At 44.2% G+C, this 13296-nt stretch overlaps 1 protein-coding gene across 3 annotated transcripts in view; it reads left to right on the top strand.

The window, feature by feature from the left end:
• Nucleotides 1-11509, top strand: part of HMG20A (high mobility group 20A) — a 57345-nt gene extending 45836 nt beyond the window's left edge. For all 3 annotated transcript variants that reach the window (XM_078380923.1, XM_020808661.3, XM_078380924.1), the window contains exon 10: nucleotides 10815-11509. The gene's annotated coding sequence lies outside the window, so the exon portion shown is untranslated. The remainder of the gene's footprint in view (nucleotides 1-10814) is intronic.
• Nucleotides 11510-13296: the final 1787 nt, after the last annotated feature.

Below are 13296 nucleotides of genomic sequence, written 5' to 3'. Positions count from 1 at the left end.
AAGCAACATAAATGAGGCAATTTTAAAGGTTGATTCCAGACGGACTTCATTATCCAAATGTGAATGCTCAACTGGTGCTGACATTCAGTGTCGCTTTGGCGTGATTAATTACCCTTGACATTCCTTGGCCAAAGATTCTCCCAACATGAGTCGGTTGCAAAGACGGAGGCTATATGTATGTACCAAGATTTGGCTCTTGTTGATAAACAGAAGGTCAACATAGTGATCGATTTGTTTACCGTATGTCCAGTCATGCTAACTGGAAAATATTTGCTTTCGGTGAAATGGACTCTTCTTGAGTTTTTAATAAACAAGGAGGTGAAACGAAGAAATAACTGTGAACAAAACAAGTTATAATGTATTATTGGTTAGAGAAGGGCATCCGTAGTTTGTCATTGATTTGGACCACAAACTTATGTCTAAAGTGTAACGTCTTTTTGGAATGACATTCCGCCCTTTCTGTCATGCTAATAGAAAACTCACCCACTTTTAATTGGGAAAGCTATTAAACAATATTTCGTAGATCACCTTAAAGTCACTGTATCGCTTGTTGTGCCATTTAGCAGGCTCAAGTACTTTGGAAACTGCTACATTCCTGCTGTTCCTTTTTTCGAGTGTAATGTAATGTTGTTCCAAACTGTCACCCTAATGACTTGATTAATATTAAACACCATAAATGATTTCAGATATTAAATAGTGCAGGTTTTAAAAGCCATTTTGGAATGTTTATATTCTGCCAGGGTACAAAAATGTCATCACCCTTGGGGCCACTAAAAGTAGGTTTATTTCCTGCCTTTTTTCTAATTTTAAGCAAAAGGTATATTGCAGTTGAAGCTGCTGCCAGTATGCTGATGAATTTTGCCTATATGTGTTGAAAGATAAATGTCTACTTCATCACTTCTACAACAATAGGACTTCAAAATGGTAGTCTAAAACTGTTTCAATCTCAGGGCTATGTCATCCCTGCAACAATGTGCTTAATAAATGTTTCACTTCTTAAAGGTAAAAGGAGATTAGCATTCTTTGGGGGAAACCAGTGAATTTCAGTTTTATTTTTGAGATCAAATCTGGTTTTCCCCTGGACTCTCACAGTCATTTTGCCTCATCTTATGCAACTGTGAGGAGGAATTTAGAAACGTTTGCTTTGATTAACAGCAACTTGTCATGACATACGTCCCAAGGCAAACCATGGCTAATTTTAACTATAGTTAGTGGAAACAAGCCAGCTTTCAAAAGTAGTTCTTTCTTAACCATTGCTAAGATTAACCATGGTTTTCGGTTCAGATCTGCTAAACTGTGTTTCATTTAAGACAAAAGCAGAACATAATGATCACAGACATGCTGGAGGAAGAGAGTAGAAAAGGCAGCCTGTTGAAACCAGGCTTGTTCTCATCCAATCAGAGATATTACACAAATAAATCTGTTTAATGCATTTTTGGGTACCTCACCTGTTGTAAGCACATTGCTGTTAAAACTGGGCCTGGCAACCACACTGAGGAGTGTTGTTCAACTCTTTTTCTCTTCAGCATAGCCCAAGTGTGCAGTTTCCTGCTCAGCTAGTCCTCAGAAAAGCTAGATTGGAAGGATGATTAACTATGGAAGCAGTTAATTGCACAAAGGGGTACCAAACTGCATAAAACCCTTTGTTTCATGGAAGCCTTTCATTTCAAAAATAGTTCTTCACTAACCGTTGTTAAGATTAACTGTGGAGGAAGGCTAATGTTGTCCTTATCTTCAAAAAGGGCAAAAAGGAGGAATCAGGAAACTAGAGACCAATGAGCCTTACATCAATCCCAGGGAATACTCAGGAGCAGATTATAAACCAGTCACTCTGCAGGCACCTTGAAAACAATGCAGTAATAACTAAGCGCCAACATGGATTTGTCAAGAACAAATCTGCCAGATTGATCTTACCTCATTTTTTTGATCAGGTAACCTCCCTGGAAGACAGTGGGAATCCTGTAGATGTAATCTATCTTGATGTCAGCCAAGCCTTTGACAAAGTGCCCCATGATATTCTGATTAGCAAACTAACTAGTATGGACTGGATGAAACAAGTGCTAGGTGGATACACGGTTACTGGATCATACTCAGAGTGCTCATCAACAAATCCTTCTCAAACTGGGAGGAGGTAATAAGTTGGGTACCACAAGTCTCAGTCCTGTGCCTGACACTTCAACATGTTTATTAATGACTTCGATTAAGGAGTGCAGGGAGTACTTATAAAATTTTATGTGGATGACATAAAACTGGTTGGAATAGCTAATACCTTGGAAGATGGGAACAAAATTCAAAAAGATCTGGATAGGCTTGAGCATTGGACTGAAAACAATGGAATTTAATTTAATAGGACTAAGTGCAAAGTTCTACACCTAAGGAGGAAAAAAAACCCAATGCAAAGTTACAAGATGGGGGATACTTGGCTCAGTAATATTACGAGTGAGAAGAATCTTGGAATTCTTGTAGATCACAAGCTGGATATGAGCCAACAGTGTGATGCGACTGCAAAAATGGCAAATGCTATTTTGAGATGTATTAACAGAAGTATAGTCTCCAAATCTCATCTCCCTTTATTCAGCACTGGTTAGGCCTCATCTAGAGTACTGTGTCCAGTTCTGGACACCACACTTTAAGAAGGACGCCAGCAAACTGGGGCAAGTTCAGAGGAGGGCAACAAAGATGATCAGGGGGACTGGAAACCAAGTCCTATGAGGAAAAACTGAAAGAGCTGGGCATGTTTAGCCTTGAGAAAATAAGACTGAAGGGACACAGGATAGCCCTTTCCCAATACTTGAAAGGTAATCATACAGAGGTGACGCAGGATCTGTTCTGGATTATCCCATAGTGTAGTATATATAATAATGGGCTCAAGCTACAAGAAGCCAGATTTAGGGTGAATATAAGGGAAAAAGTCTAAACTGTTAGAGCAATACAATAATGGAACCAGTGACCTCGGGAGGTGGTGAGCGCTCCAACACTGGAGGCATTCAAGAGAAAATTGAACAACTGTCTGTCAGATCTGCTTTGATTTGGATTCCTGCATTGAGCAGGGGTTTAGGCTTGATGACCTTATAGGCCCCTTCCAACTCAGTGATTCTATGAACATCAGATATAAGCGGGAATGAGGTAATGGAAGTGTGACAAACCCAGACCTACTGGGATATGTCACACAGTTACACTAAGCTGCCACCAACCATTCCCTGTAAGAAGTCACACAGACCAGGGATGGATTTTTAAACAATAAAAAGAATAAGGTTTATTTAAATACACACAGGGAAAAATAAGCAATCAGGTGAATAAAATAAAGTAACGTGGCTTATTTTCACACACACCAGCATACAGTTTGGTTCACCTAGAACCTTTAACTTAAAGCACAGACCCTGAACCCATCAGTTCTGGCTAACCAACAGACCCCTGAACCTTTCAGGTTGGTACTCTGACACACAGTAGTACCCTGTCAGACACACAGACTCCCACAACAGCTTCTTCTTCCCCAGCTGCTGCTTCGTCCCTCCCAGTGTCTCACAGTCTGTCTCAGCATCTCCTCTTCACCACACAGGCATCACATATTTATACAGTACAGCCCCTCCTCCTGATGTCCCGCCTTCCACTCCCCATAGGATGGAACTTTCCCTCCAAACCCATGACAGACAGGTAACATCAGTGCTGTTATGTAACACCTCCCCTCTTTATAAGTTGTTTTGTAGGGGGAAAGCTAAAAGTGCTTTTCACCAAAAAACAACCTGTATAAAATACACAACAACAGTAATACATACCAAATAATACTTACATCCAAAGTTAACCATAGCAAATATGCATTTAAACATTTTACCATATACAGTACATCAATTTACCTTTATTCATACAAACCAATTCAAAACCAGGTACATTTAACCTTTTCATCATTATATACACATAGTCCATGTTCTTTCGCCGTCTTCAATCTTCAGGTCTTCTTGATAAGGCGTCAGCAACACAGTTCACTGACCCTCTGACCACCTTCACTTCAAAGTCATAGTCCTGTAAGTTCAAAGCCCACCTCATAAGTTTGCTATTGTGGGTTTTCATCGTCTTTAACCATTGCAATGGTGAATGGTCAGTACACAGAATAAAATGTCTTCCCCAGATGTAAGGCTTGGCCTTCCGGATCGCGTAGACTATGGCCAAACACTCCTTCTCCACGGTTGCCAAATGTCTCTCACCTTTTTGAAGTTTCCTACTCAGGTAGGACACTGGATGCTGGTCACCATTCTCATCCTCCTGGCACAGAACTGCTCCTACCCCGCTGTTAGACGCGTCGGTGTAGATGATAAACTCCCGGTCGAAGTCTGGAGCACGCAGGACAGGATAGTTGATTAACGCCTCCTTCAACCTCTGGAACGCCTCCTCACAGTCGCTGGTCCACGGGATGCGGTCATCAGCCTTCTTCCTCGTTAGATCGGTCAGCGGAGCCGCAATCTCGCTAAACCTCGGGATGAACTTTCTGTAGTAGCCCACCAACCCAAGAAATGATTTGACCTTTTTCTTGGTGTTGGGTCTAGGCCAATCACGAACAGCTTCTATTTTGGCCTCCAGGGGTTTTATCATTCCTCCCCCTACCATGTGACCCAAATATTTTATTTCTGGGCTACCCAGCTGACACTTGCTGGCCTTTACTGTTAGCCCTGCTGCACTTAACCTCTGCAGCACTAACTCCAGGTGTATCAGGTGATCTTCCCAGGTATTACTGAAGATCCCTATGTCGTCAATGTAGGCCACTGTAAAGTCATTGAGCCCTGCCAAGGTCTGGTCCATCAGCCTTTGGAATGTGGCTGGTGCATTTCTGAGACCAAAGCTCAGGACTCGAAACTCATAGAGACCAAAAGGGCTGCAAAAGGCAGTCTTTTCTTGATCCCTGGGATCAATTCTTAATTGCCAATATCCCTTTACCAGGTCCAATGATGAGATGAACCGACAACCCCCTATGGTTTCAATCAGGTTGTCTAGCCTGGGCATTGGGTAGGCATCAGGAGTGGTTACACGGTTTAACTTCCTGTAATCGACACAAAACCTAATGCTCCCATCAGGCTTGTCCACAAGGACTATCGGAGAGGACCAAGGACTAGAAGAGGGGACGATTATGTTCTCCCTCAGCATTTCGTCCAGCTCCTTCCGCACCTTGTCCCTATAGGGTCCCGTTACTCGGTATGGGGATACTGCCTGCGGGGGTGCATCCCCTGTGTGGATCCGATGCATCACTCCCTTCACTATCCCCGGCTTGTTGGAGAACACCTGTTGATATTTACTAAGCAGCATTTTTAGTTCTCGCTGCTGGTCTTGGGTGAGTGCAGGACTGATCTTTACCTCCTCTGGGTTGTATTTTACTTCCCCTCTACCCTCCCAGAAGGGTAATTCAGCTTCCTCACTCTCAGCTGCTTTTATAGCAAATAGAACCCTCTGTTCCCCTCTGTAGTAGGGTTTTAGGGCATTCACATGAACCACCCTCCTTGCTTGGTTCTCCTCCTGCTCTATTAGGTAGTTCAGGTCTGACATCTTGGAAATGACCCTATATGGTCCTGCCCATTTGAGCTGCAGTTTATTCTCTCTGCAGGGCCTAAGCCAAAGCACTTCCTCCCCTGGGTCAAAGTGCCTCTCTCTAGCTTTGCGGTCATACCATGTTTTCTGTTTGACCTTCTGCGCTTGCAGGTTTTCTGCTGCCAGCTCTAGATTTCGCTTTAGGTCATTCATCAAGGTGTCTATGTAAGTCACAACGTCTTGTGGGTCATCCTGGGTGATCTGCTCCCAATTTTGTTTTATCAAATCAAGGGGCCCTTTCACCCTTCTCCCAAATAAAAGTTCGAATGGACTGAACCCGGTACTGGCTTGTGGCACTGATCGATAAGCAAACAAAAGGGATTGCAGCTTCTGGTCCCAATTGTTTGGATTCTCTGCCAAGTAAGCCCTAATCATGCGCATTAGAGTCCCATTGAACTTCTCAGTTAACCCATTACTTTCCGGATGATAAGCAGTGGTTTCCTTGTGCTTTATTCCACAGATTTGCCATAAGCGTTTCATGAGCTTTGACGTGAACGATGTGCCCAAATCTGTGATTATCTCTGAGGCAAATCCCATCCTGGACATGTACCCCACCAAAGCATCTGCCACTGTGTTAGTTTCAATATTAGTCAAGGGTATGGCTTCAGGATACCTTGTGGCATGGTCCACAATTGTTAGGATGAACCTGTTCCCCCTCTTTGTGGCCTTGGGCAAAGGTCCCACAATATCCACCCCTATGCATTTGAACGGAGTGTCAATCACAGGCAAAGGGCACAGCTTTGCTTTGGTCCTGTCGCGGTTATTCCCCTGCCTTTGACACACATCGCATTGTTTACAGAACTCCCTGATCTGCTTCCCTATGTCAGGCCAGTAGAAATTCTGTGTGATTCTCTGCTGTGTTTTGTTGACCCCTAAGTGTGCAGCAAACATGTCAGAGTGCCCCCTTTGTAAGATCATGGGGCGATACTTTTCAGGTACCACCAGTTGACTTCTGATCCCATCTCCCCCTTTTGAGATGTTCCTCAGGGTTTCTCTATATAAAATCCCCTTTTTCTCCAGAAATCTCACTGGGGTTTCAGGTGTTAGCTGGGCGTCAGTCACCTGTTCAAAACACTTTTGGAGAGTGGCGTCTGCCTTTTGCTCCTGTCCAAATCTGCTGTCTGTGGTTAAGGTTTCCACCACAGCTTCTGAACTCCCCTCTGCTTCCGCCTCTGGCTCATCATTACCCCCCTGAACTGTCCCCGTGGTGGCTTGTGAGCGTGTAATCACTAGCACCCTTTTCACATGTTCAGCCAGGTCATTTCCCACGAGCACGGCTGCTGGCAGAGTAGATGAAATCGCTATCCGCCAATCTCCCCTCCAGCCTTGAAAGTTGACAGGTACCTCTGCTACTGGCAGAGAGATTACCTGCCCCTCAATACCTGCTACCTTTATGCTCTCATTTGGGATTATAAACTCCCGGGGAATGATATCGGGATGGCACAGGGTTACCTGGGAACAAGTGTCCCGCAGCCCCCTATACTGACGGTCAAGTATTCCTACGTCCACCCCGGCTGTCTCAAACAACTGGGAATCTGTTTTCACCAGCAAGCAGCGCTTTACCTCCACAAGAGGACCATTTTCCTCAGCCTGCTCAGCATAGGTAGCTGTTCCAGACTGAGTAGCCATGGCAACCGGCTCCCTCTGTGACACTGAGCCTTGCTCTTGCTGGACACAGAACACAGCTTTTGGCTTGGTCCCACTAGAATTCTGAGGCACCATTCCTTTTAGCTGCTTCAATTTCTCACACTCTGAGATCAGATGACCCTTTCCCTGACAGAAATAGCATTTTCTGGTGTATTTTGATTCTCTCTCCTCTTGTTTGGGTTTTCCCTCCAAATTCTGAGGGCTTGGTTTCATGCCTGAGGGCTTCCCTTCACCATGGGCCCCTCCCCCTTGCTGGTTTTTCCCTGGTCCCTGAGAGTACTTGCTGTAGGTTTCTTTGGGTTTACCTACAGATTTCCCCTCACCCAAGGGCTTTCTTATTTGGGAGATAAAATCCGCGATCTCTGCGGCTGCTGCCACAGATTTCGGTTTCCTTTCCCTCACCTGGAATTTCAATTCCCCATGCAGGACTGAATAGAACTGTTCCAGGGCTATCAAGTCTTTAAGCTGTTCATAGGTCTCTGTTCCCTCCTGCGACAGCCATTTCTCAAGCAGCCTCACCAATTGGGCCCCCACTTGGGTAAAAGTCTGTTCTGGCTTCTTGGTGAGGGACCTGAACCTTTGTCTCAGCTGCTCTGCATTTATCCCATGTCTTGCAAACACCAGTTTTTTAAACTCTGCGAAATCTTTCATCCGTTCCTCAGGCATCTCGGCATAAACCTCAGCCAGGCTACCACTGATTAAAGACCGCATGATGGTCATCTTCTCAGTTTCCCTCACTGAGAAGTCCACAAACGCTCTTTCCACTAAGGAAAAGAACACCTCGGGACAATCTCCCTTGTGGTACACAGGGAATTTCTTCAGGTCAGCCTTAGACAGTTGGCCCCCCTCAGAATCCCTATTATTATTATTGTTCTGGTTCATCAGTTCCAATCTCTTTAATTCAAACGCCATTCTCTCTCTCTCTAATTCAAATTGCCGCTGTTTCTCTCTTTCCCTTTCCTCCATTTCCCTCACCCTCAGTTCATGCTGTTGGGCTATGAGTATTTTTCTGAGTTCTGGGTCTTGCTCTCCTGTGCTGTCACCTTGCACTGAGCCAAATTCATCCTCAGAACCTTGGTCAATCTGGGGGTCTTTCACTTCACTCATGTCTGCTATCTTGCTTCGAGTCAAGGGCATAATCCCCCCTCAGAACAGGCTGCTTTAAAAAGTCAAGCCTCAAAATAAAACGACCACTTTTTTCCTTCTTGCCTCAGAACCAGCTCTCCCTAGAGATTGCTGCTGTTCTTCAGCACTACTTGCAACAGTATCGAGTCAGAGCCTACCCCCCTCTGCTGGGCCTCTCAGCTGGCAAGCTAGCTCGCTGTTGCTACGCAGTTTTGCCTCAGCGTTTTCCCGCCAAAATCAGGCTGCCTCAGAGCACCTTAATCTAAGTCTCCCCAGTTGGCACGTTCTTCTACTAGCGCACCTCCCCGTGAGGTACACCTAGAAGATTACCTACGCGCCTCAGACTGTCCCTGACTAGACCCCCCTTGCTCTGGGCACACTTGCCAAGGCTTTGCTGGACCGCTGGACAACTGGACCAGTCGTATCCCACACGCTGGACACCAATCAATGTGACAAACCCAGACCTACTGGGATATGTCACACAGTTACACTAAGCTGCCACCAACCATTCCCTGTAAGAAGTCACACAGACCAGGGATGGATTTTTAAACAATAAAAAGAATAAGGTTTATTTAAATACACACAGGGAAAAATAAGCAATCAGGTGAATAAAATAAAGTAACGTGGCTTATTTTCACACACACCAGCATACAGTTTGGTTCACCTAGAACCTTTAACTTAAAGCACAGACCCTGAACCCATCAGTTCTGGCTAACCAACAGACCCCTGAACCTTTCAGGTTGGTACTCTGACACACAGTAGTACCCTGTCAGACACACAGACTCCCACAACAGCTTCTTCTTCCCCAGCTGCTGCTTCGTCCCTCCCAGTGTCTCACAGTCTGTCTCAGCATCTCCTCTTCACCACACAGGCATCACATATTTATACAGTACAGCCCCTCCTCCTGATGTCCCGCCTTCCACTCCCCATAGGATGGAACTTTCCCTCCAAACCCATGACAGACAGGTAACATCAGTGCTGTTATGTAACAGGAAGCACATTCTCCATGTCATAAAAGCAGCTCTTTTACATTCTCCTTAAGAATCAGCACTGAAATTACAATTCAAAGTGAGGTATCAGATTCCACAACCTGTTGTGGTCTTTGGTGGTATATGTGAACCTGAAGATGAGAAGCCACACAAAAAGGAGGTGTCTAATCATTCAGCTATCTTTGATTAAAATAATAATAAAATCAGGAGGGCAAAACATGTTTCACCTTGCTCAAAGACTCAGATATTTTTGCACTGTTAACTTTGCAGCAAATAGTTTAAACCTCTTTTCTCCTGCCTGTTTAGTAAACAAAAATATTGTTCCGGTACAAATTCATATTAAGACTCAGAGAAATCCAAATTTAATTTGTTTACTATATTTAAAGACTGACTTTCAGCTATAACAGTTCCTGAGGAATTTACAGGAAAAACGCTTTAAAAGAATTCAAATTATTTTGTAAAAAATTCAAGTCAAATAAGCATACAGGTATAAGTCAAATATGACTAACTAAATATAACAGCCAACAGGAGGGCTATAAAAATGAATGGAAAAATACCCATAAGAATAAAGGTAAAGGTAAAGGTTCCCCTTGACATTGAGTCCAGTTGTGTCTGACTCCAGGGTGCGGTGCTCATCCCCATTTCAAAGCCATAGAGCCAGCGTTTGTCCAAAGACATTTCTGTGGTCACATGGCCAGTGCGACGACATGGAACGCTGTTACCTTCCCACCGAGGTGGTACCTATTTATCGACTTGCATTTTTAATGCTTTCGAACTGCTAGGTTGGCAGGAGCTGGGACAAGCGACGGGAGCTCCCTCCGTCACTTGGATTCGATCTTATGACTGCTGGTCTTCCGACCTTGCAGCACAGAGGCTTCTGCGGTTTAACCCGCAGTGCCACCATGTCCCCATAAGAATAAACATGTTTAATTCAATGTATTAAAGTAAAATGAAAAAAAAAAAAGATGTACTGTGAAAAAGAGGCAGAGGAGGAGATGGTTGCTCAACATCAAACAGGATCAAATTCTGAAGAGGAAGAGCTATTGCAGAAAAGAGCCTGGCGCTTGTTTAGCGTAATTTAGGTTCCACCGTTGATGGTGACTGGAGCAGAGATTCGTGCAGGAAATAGGACTTGTGCATTCAGATAAGGGTGTTCCCTAAAACCACGAGGACCAAGGCCACCTATGATGTTTAAAAGTTAAGGCCGACAACTTGAACATGGGCCTAAAAGCAAATTGGCAGCCAACAGATAGTGTTTTGAAACAGGCCTGGTATGTCTATGATGTATCCAGGCACGTGAACAGTTGATTTCTGAAACTCATTGACACACCCAGATTATCTTCCAGGACAAAATCTTCCTCTGTTTGGGTTGTGTTTTTTTTCTTCTGGTTATCTCTACAAAGATGTCTTCACAAAATCCTGTGTCATTGCGATAGCTGCACACGTCTTCTAAACCTCACCCCTCTGTTTTATCTCCAGTCTTTTAGCCCCTTGGATGTTTTTCTTAAAGGGATAAAAGCAGCGAGGAACAAGAGCCACCATGAAAATAAGCCACGAGTGGTAGGTGACGAGACTTTCTGGAGGCGCTCTGGTTCCTTCTTACTGGACAAACTATTTAATGCATGAGAATATTTCATGGGGACCCGTAAGCAACCTGAGAGATGATCAAATTCTCCATCCAACTTCCTGCCTGAACATCCATGGACTGGTCTACCGCTTCTGATCATTTTCATGCCTGGACCACATAAGGCGACAGTGATGCTTCCTTCTCTGTTAAGTCAAAGTTTGGTGTCTGTTGTAGTGATACACAGCTCTGGAGTGTTTTGTGGCTTGTGTTCCAAACGAGAGAGTCTCCTCTCTTGTTTCCTGTTGCATGTACGTCTTGTCCTGCTAACTGTCAAGATCCATATCCTTCACTCTGTTAAAGCCAGCGGCAACGCAGAGGAGACGACAGGGCAGGCTTTTACCTCCCAGGATGGAAAACACGACACCGTTGTGTGGGACAAAAACCTCCTTTTCTGTAGTTTGTTACTTTGTCCACTGTATGTGTAGTCTTCCTATTCCAAACTCTTTTTCTCTCTCTTAAGCAACAGGAAATGGACAGAGGGAGATGGTTTGTTTCTTTCGTCTGATAATATGTGACTGTCCCTCTAAAATAAACTTTGTAAAAAGGGTATTTGCTTCTTGATTTGCTGCTTCGTAAAATAACATTCTCTAAGAACTTTTAAAAATGAAACAATAAAAACACAAGTAACAATGAAATTCAGATAATACATAAAATGATTTTTTAAGAAGCCAGCTTGGGTTCCTCTCTTGCTTTGGATTTGAACAGAGTGCTGGGTAAGTGGAAGGAAATGAGCGGAGGATCCAGGCAATGCCATCATCATCGAGCATACTGAGAGTCAAAAAGGTGCTTGTGTCTGTGTAAAGCAGAGAAAATATTTGCTTTCAATTGAAGGATGTCAAGATGTGGTGTCGTTTATGAGCCAAACAAGGCAGAACTATCGGGTATCTTTTGTAAAAGACAACCATGGAGAACCCCCAGCCAACGTTTCCCCCCTCATTGCTCTTTTATGGTCTGGATTCCCTCTCTCTGAGGTACTCTTTGTCCCTCAGGGCAAGAGATAAAGCTACCTGTGTAGTTTCGGATATCTAATCACCCGAATTCTGCTCTTGGTTTGTCAAGCTCTCTGTTGTCTATTCCAGCAACTATCACTTCTCAAGGACTTAGGCAGATGTTTCTTCTGCAGTGCTTGCCGACTGCCTCTGAGCCAGATACCTAATCCATTTGAGTTATCCTGCCAGCTGAAATAAGTGGGAGGGGAGGAGAGCCATGGATGACAAGTACTGGCTGTAAGAGGATGCCTTTTGCTGAACCAAGTTGCTGTGCTGTGGATCTGTTTTGCCCAGAGCATCCTCCAGTCGTGTTCGGCCAATGACAGAACTAAGGCCACGTGCTGAGGTCTTTCTCTGTGAAATACTTTTAACTGGAGATAGGAGGAATTGAACTTGGGACTGAGGATGAGCTGTGTTGCAGAAATGTCTTCTGATGCAGTATAAGACGGCTTCCCGTGTCCCTAATAAAAAGATGAGAGAAAAGCCCAGCCATCAATCATTTCCCTTTTTATAAGAGAATCACAAATTTCAGGCCAGGACAGATGCCAAAATGAATTTCTGCTGTTTACTTTAACCTTGAACATTGCTAAACTTCTGCCTCCTTTACCAGGGAGTGTCTGTACAGACATTTGCTGGAATCCTGTAAGATCCTTACACTTGTTCCGCAGCTGTAACTTTTGTCCTCCCTCAAGAGCCGAAGGGCAGAGGCTTCCAGCATGTTTGCACAGGCTGGAACAACTCAAATGTTCTGTCTTTTTTTAAAAGTCTTTGATGCTTTCCATGGTTGTCAAGAATCAGCACAAGTACAATGGTGAACTTTCCTACAGAATTTTGGCCTGTGCCTGAACATCTGTGCCTGTTAGGTCCCAGTTCTTAACACTTTCCATGATATGGATGTAGACATAGATGCCAATGTGTTTCATCTTGAGTTTGCAGTCATGGCAGCTTCCTCACAAATGGTTGTGTGAGCTGAAACTGAACTATTGGCCATATCGAGCTTGAGGAATAAGTGCTACATAAAGTGCTCCACTCTTACCCATGAAATTCCAGGACTACTTCTACAGCCGCATAAGAGAACATCAGAAAGCTGGCCTTCAGACAAGAGATGGCCAGTCATGTGAGAATTGGGGGGCGGTGATCAGTGAATCTTTCTCCTTCCCTCTGATATGTGGACTCATGTCCTAGTTCAAGGTATTCCAACAAACCATTGTGTTCTTAGTTTCTGCAAACGTTGGTGTAATGCATGTCACAGAGGCCACCGATGGCTCAATGGGGGCTTGGACGTGGTACAATCCAAGCTGGAATCTCTTGATCCAACAGCAGCAACGTGGCTATATGGAGCCAT

This window comes from Pogona vitticeps, chromosome 12, assembly GCF_051106095.1.
Source record: "Pogona vitticeps strain Pit_001003342236 chromosome 12, PviZW2.1, whole genome shotgun sequence".
Taxonomy (NCBI): domain Eukaryota; kingdom Metazoa; phylum Chordata; class Lepidosauria; order Squamata; family Agamidae; genus Pogona; species Pogona vitticeps.
Note: the sequence above shows the minus strand (reverse complement) of the source record. Positions and strands in the feature narration are given on the sequence as shown.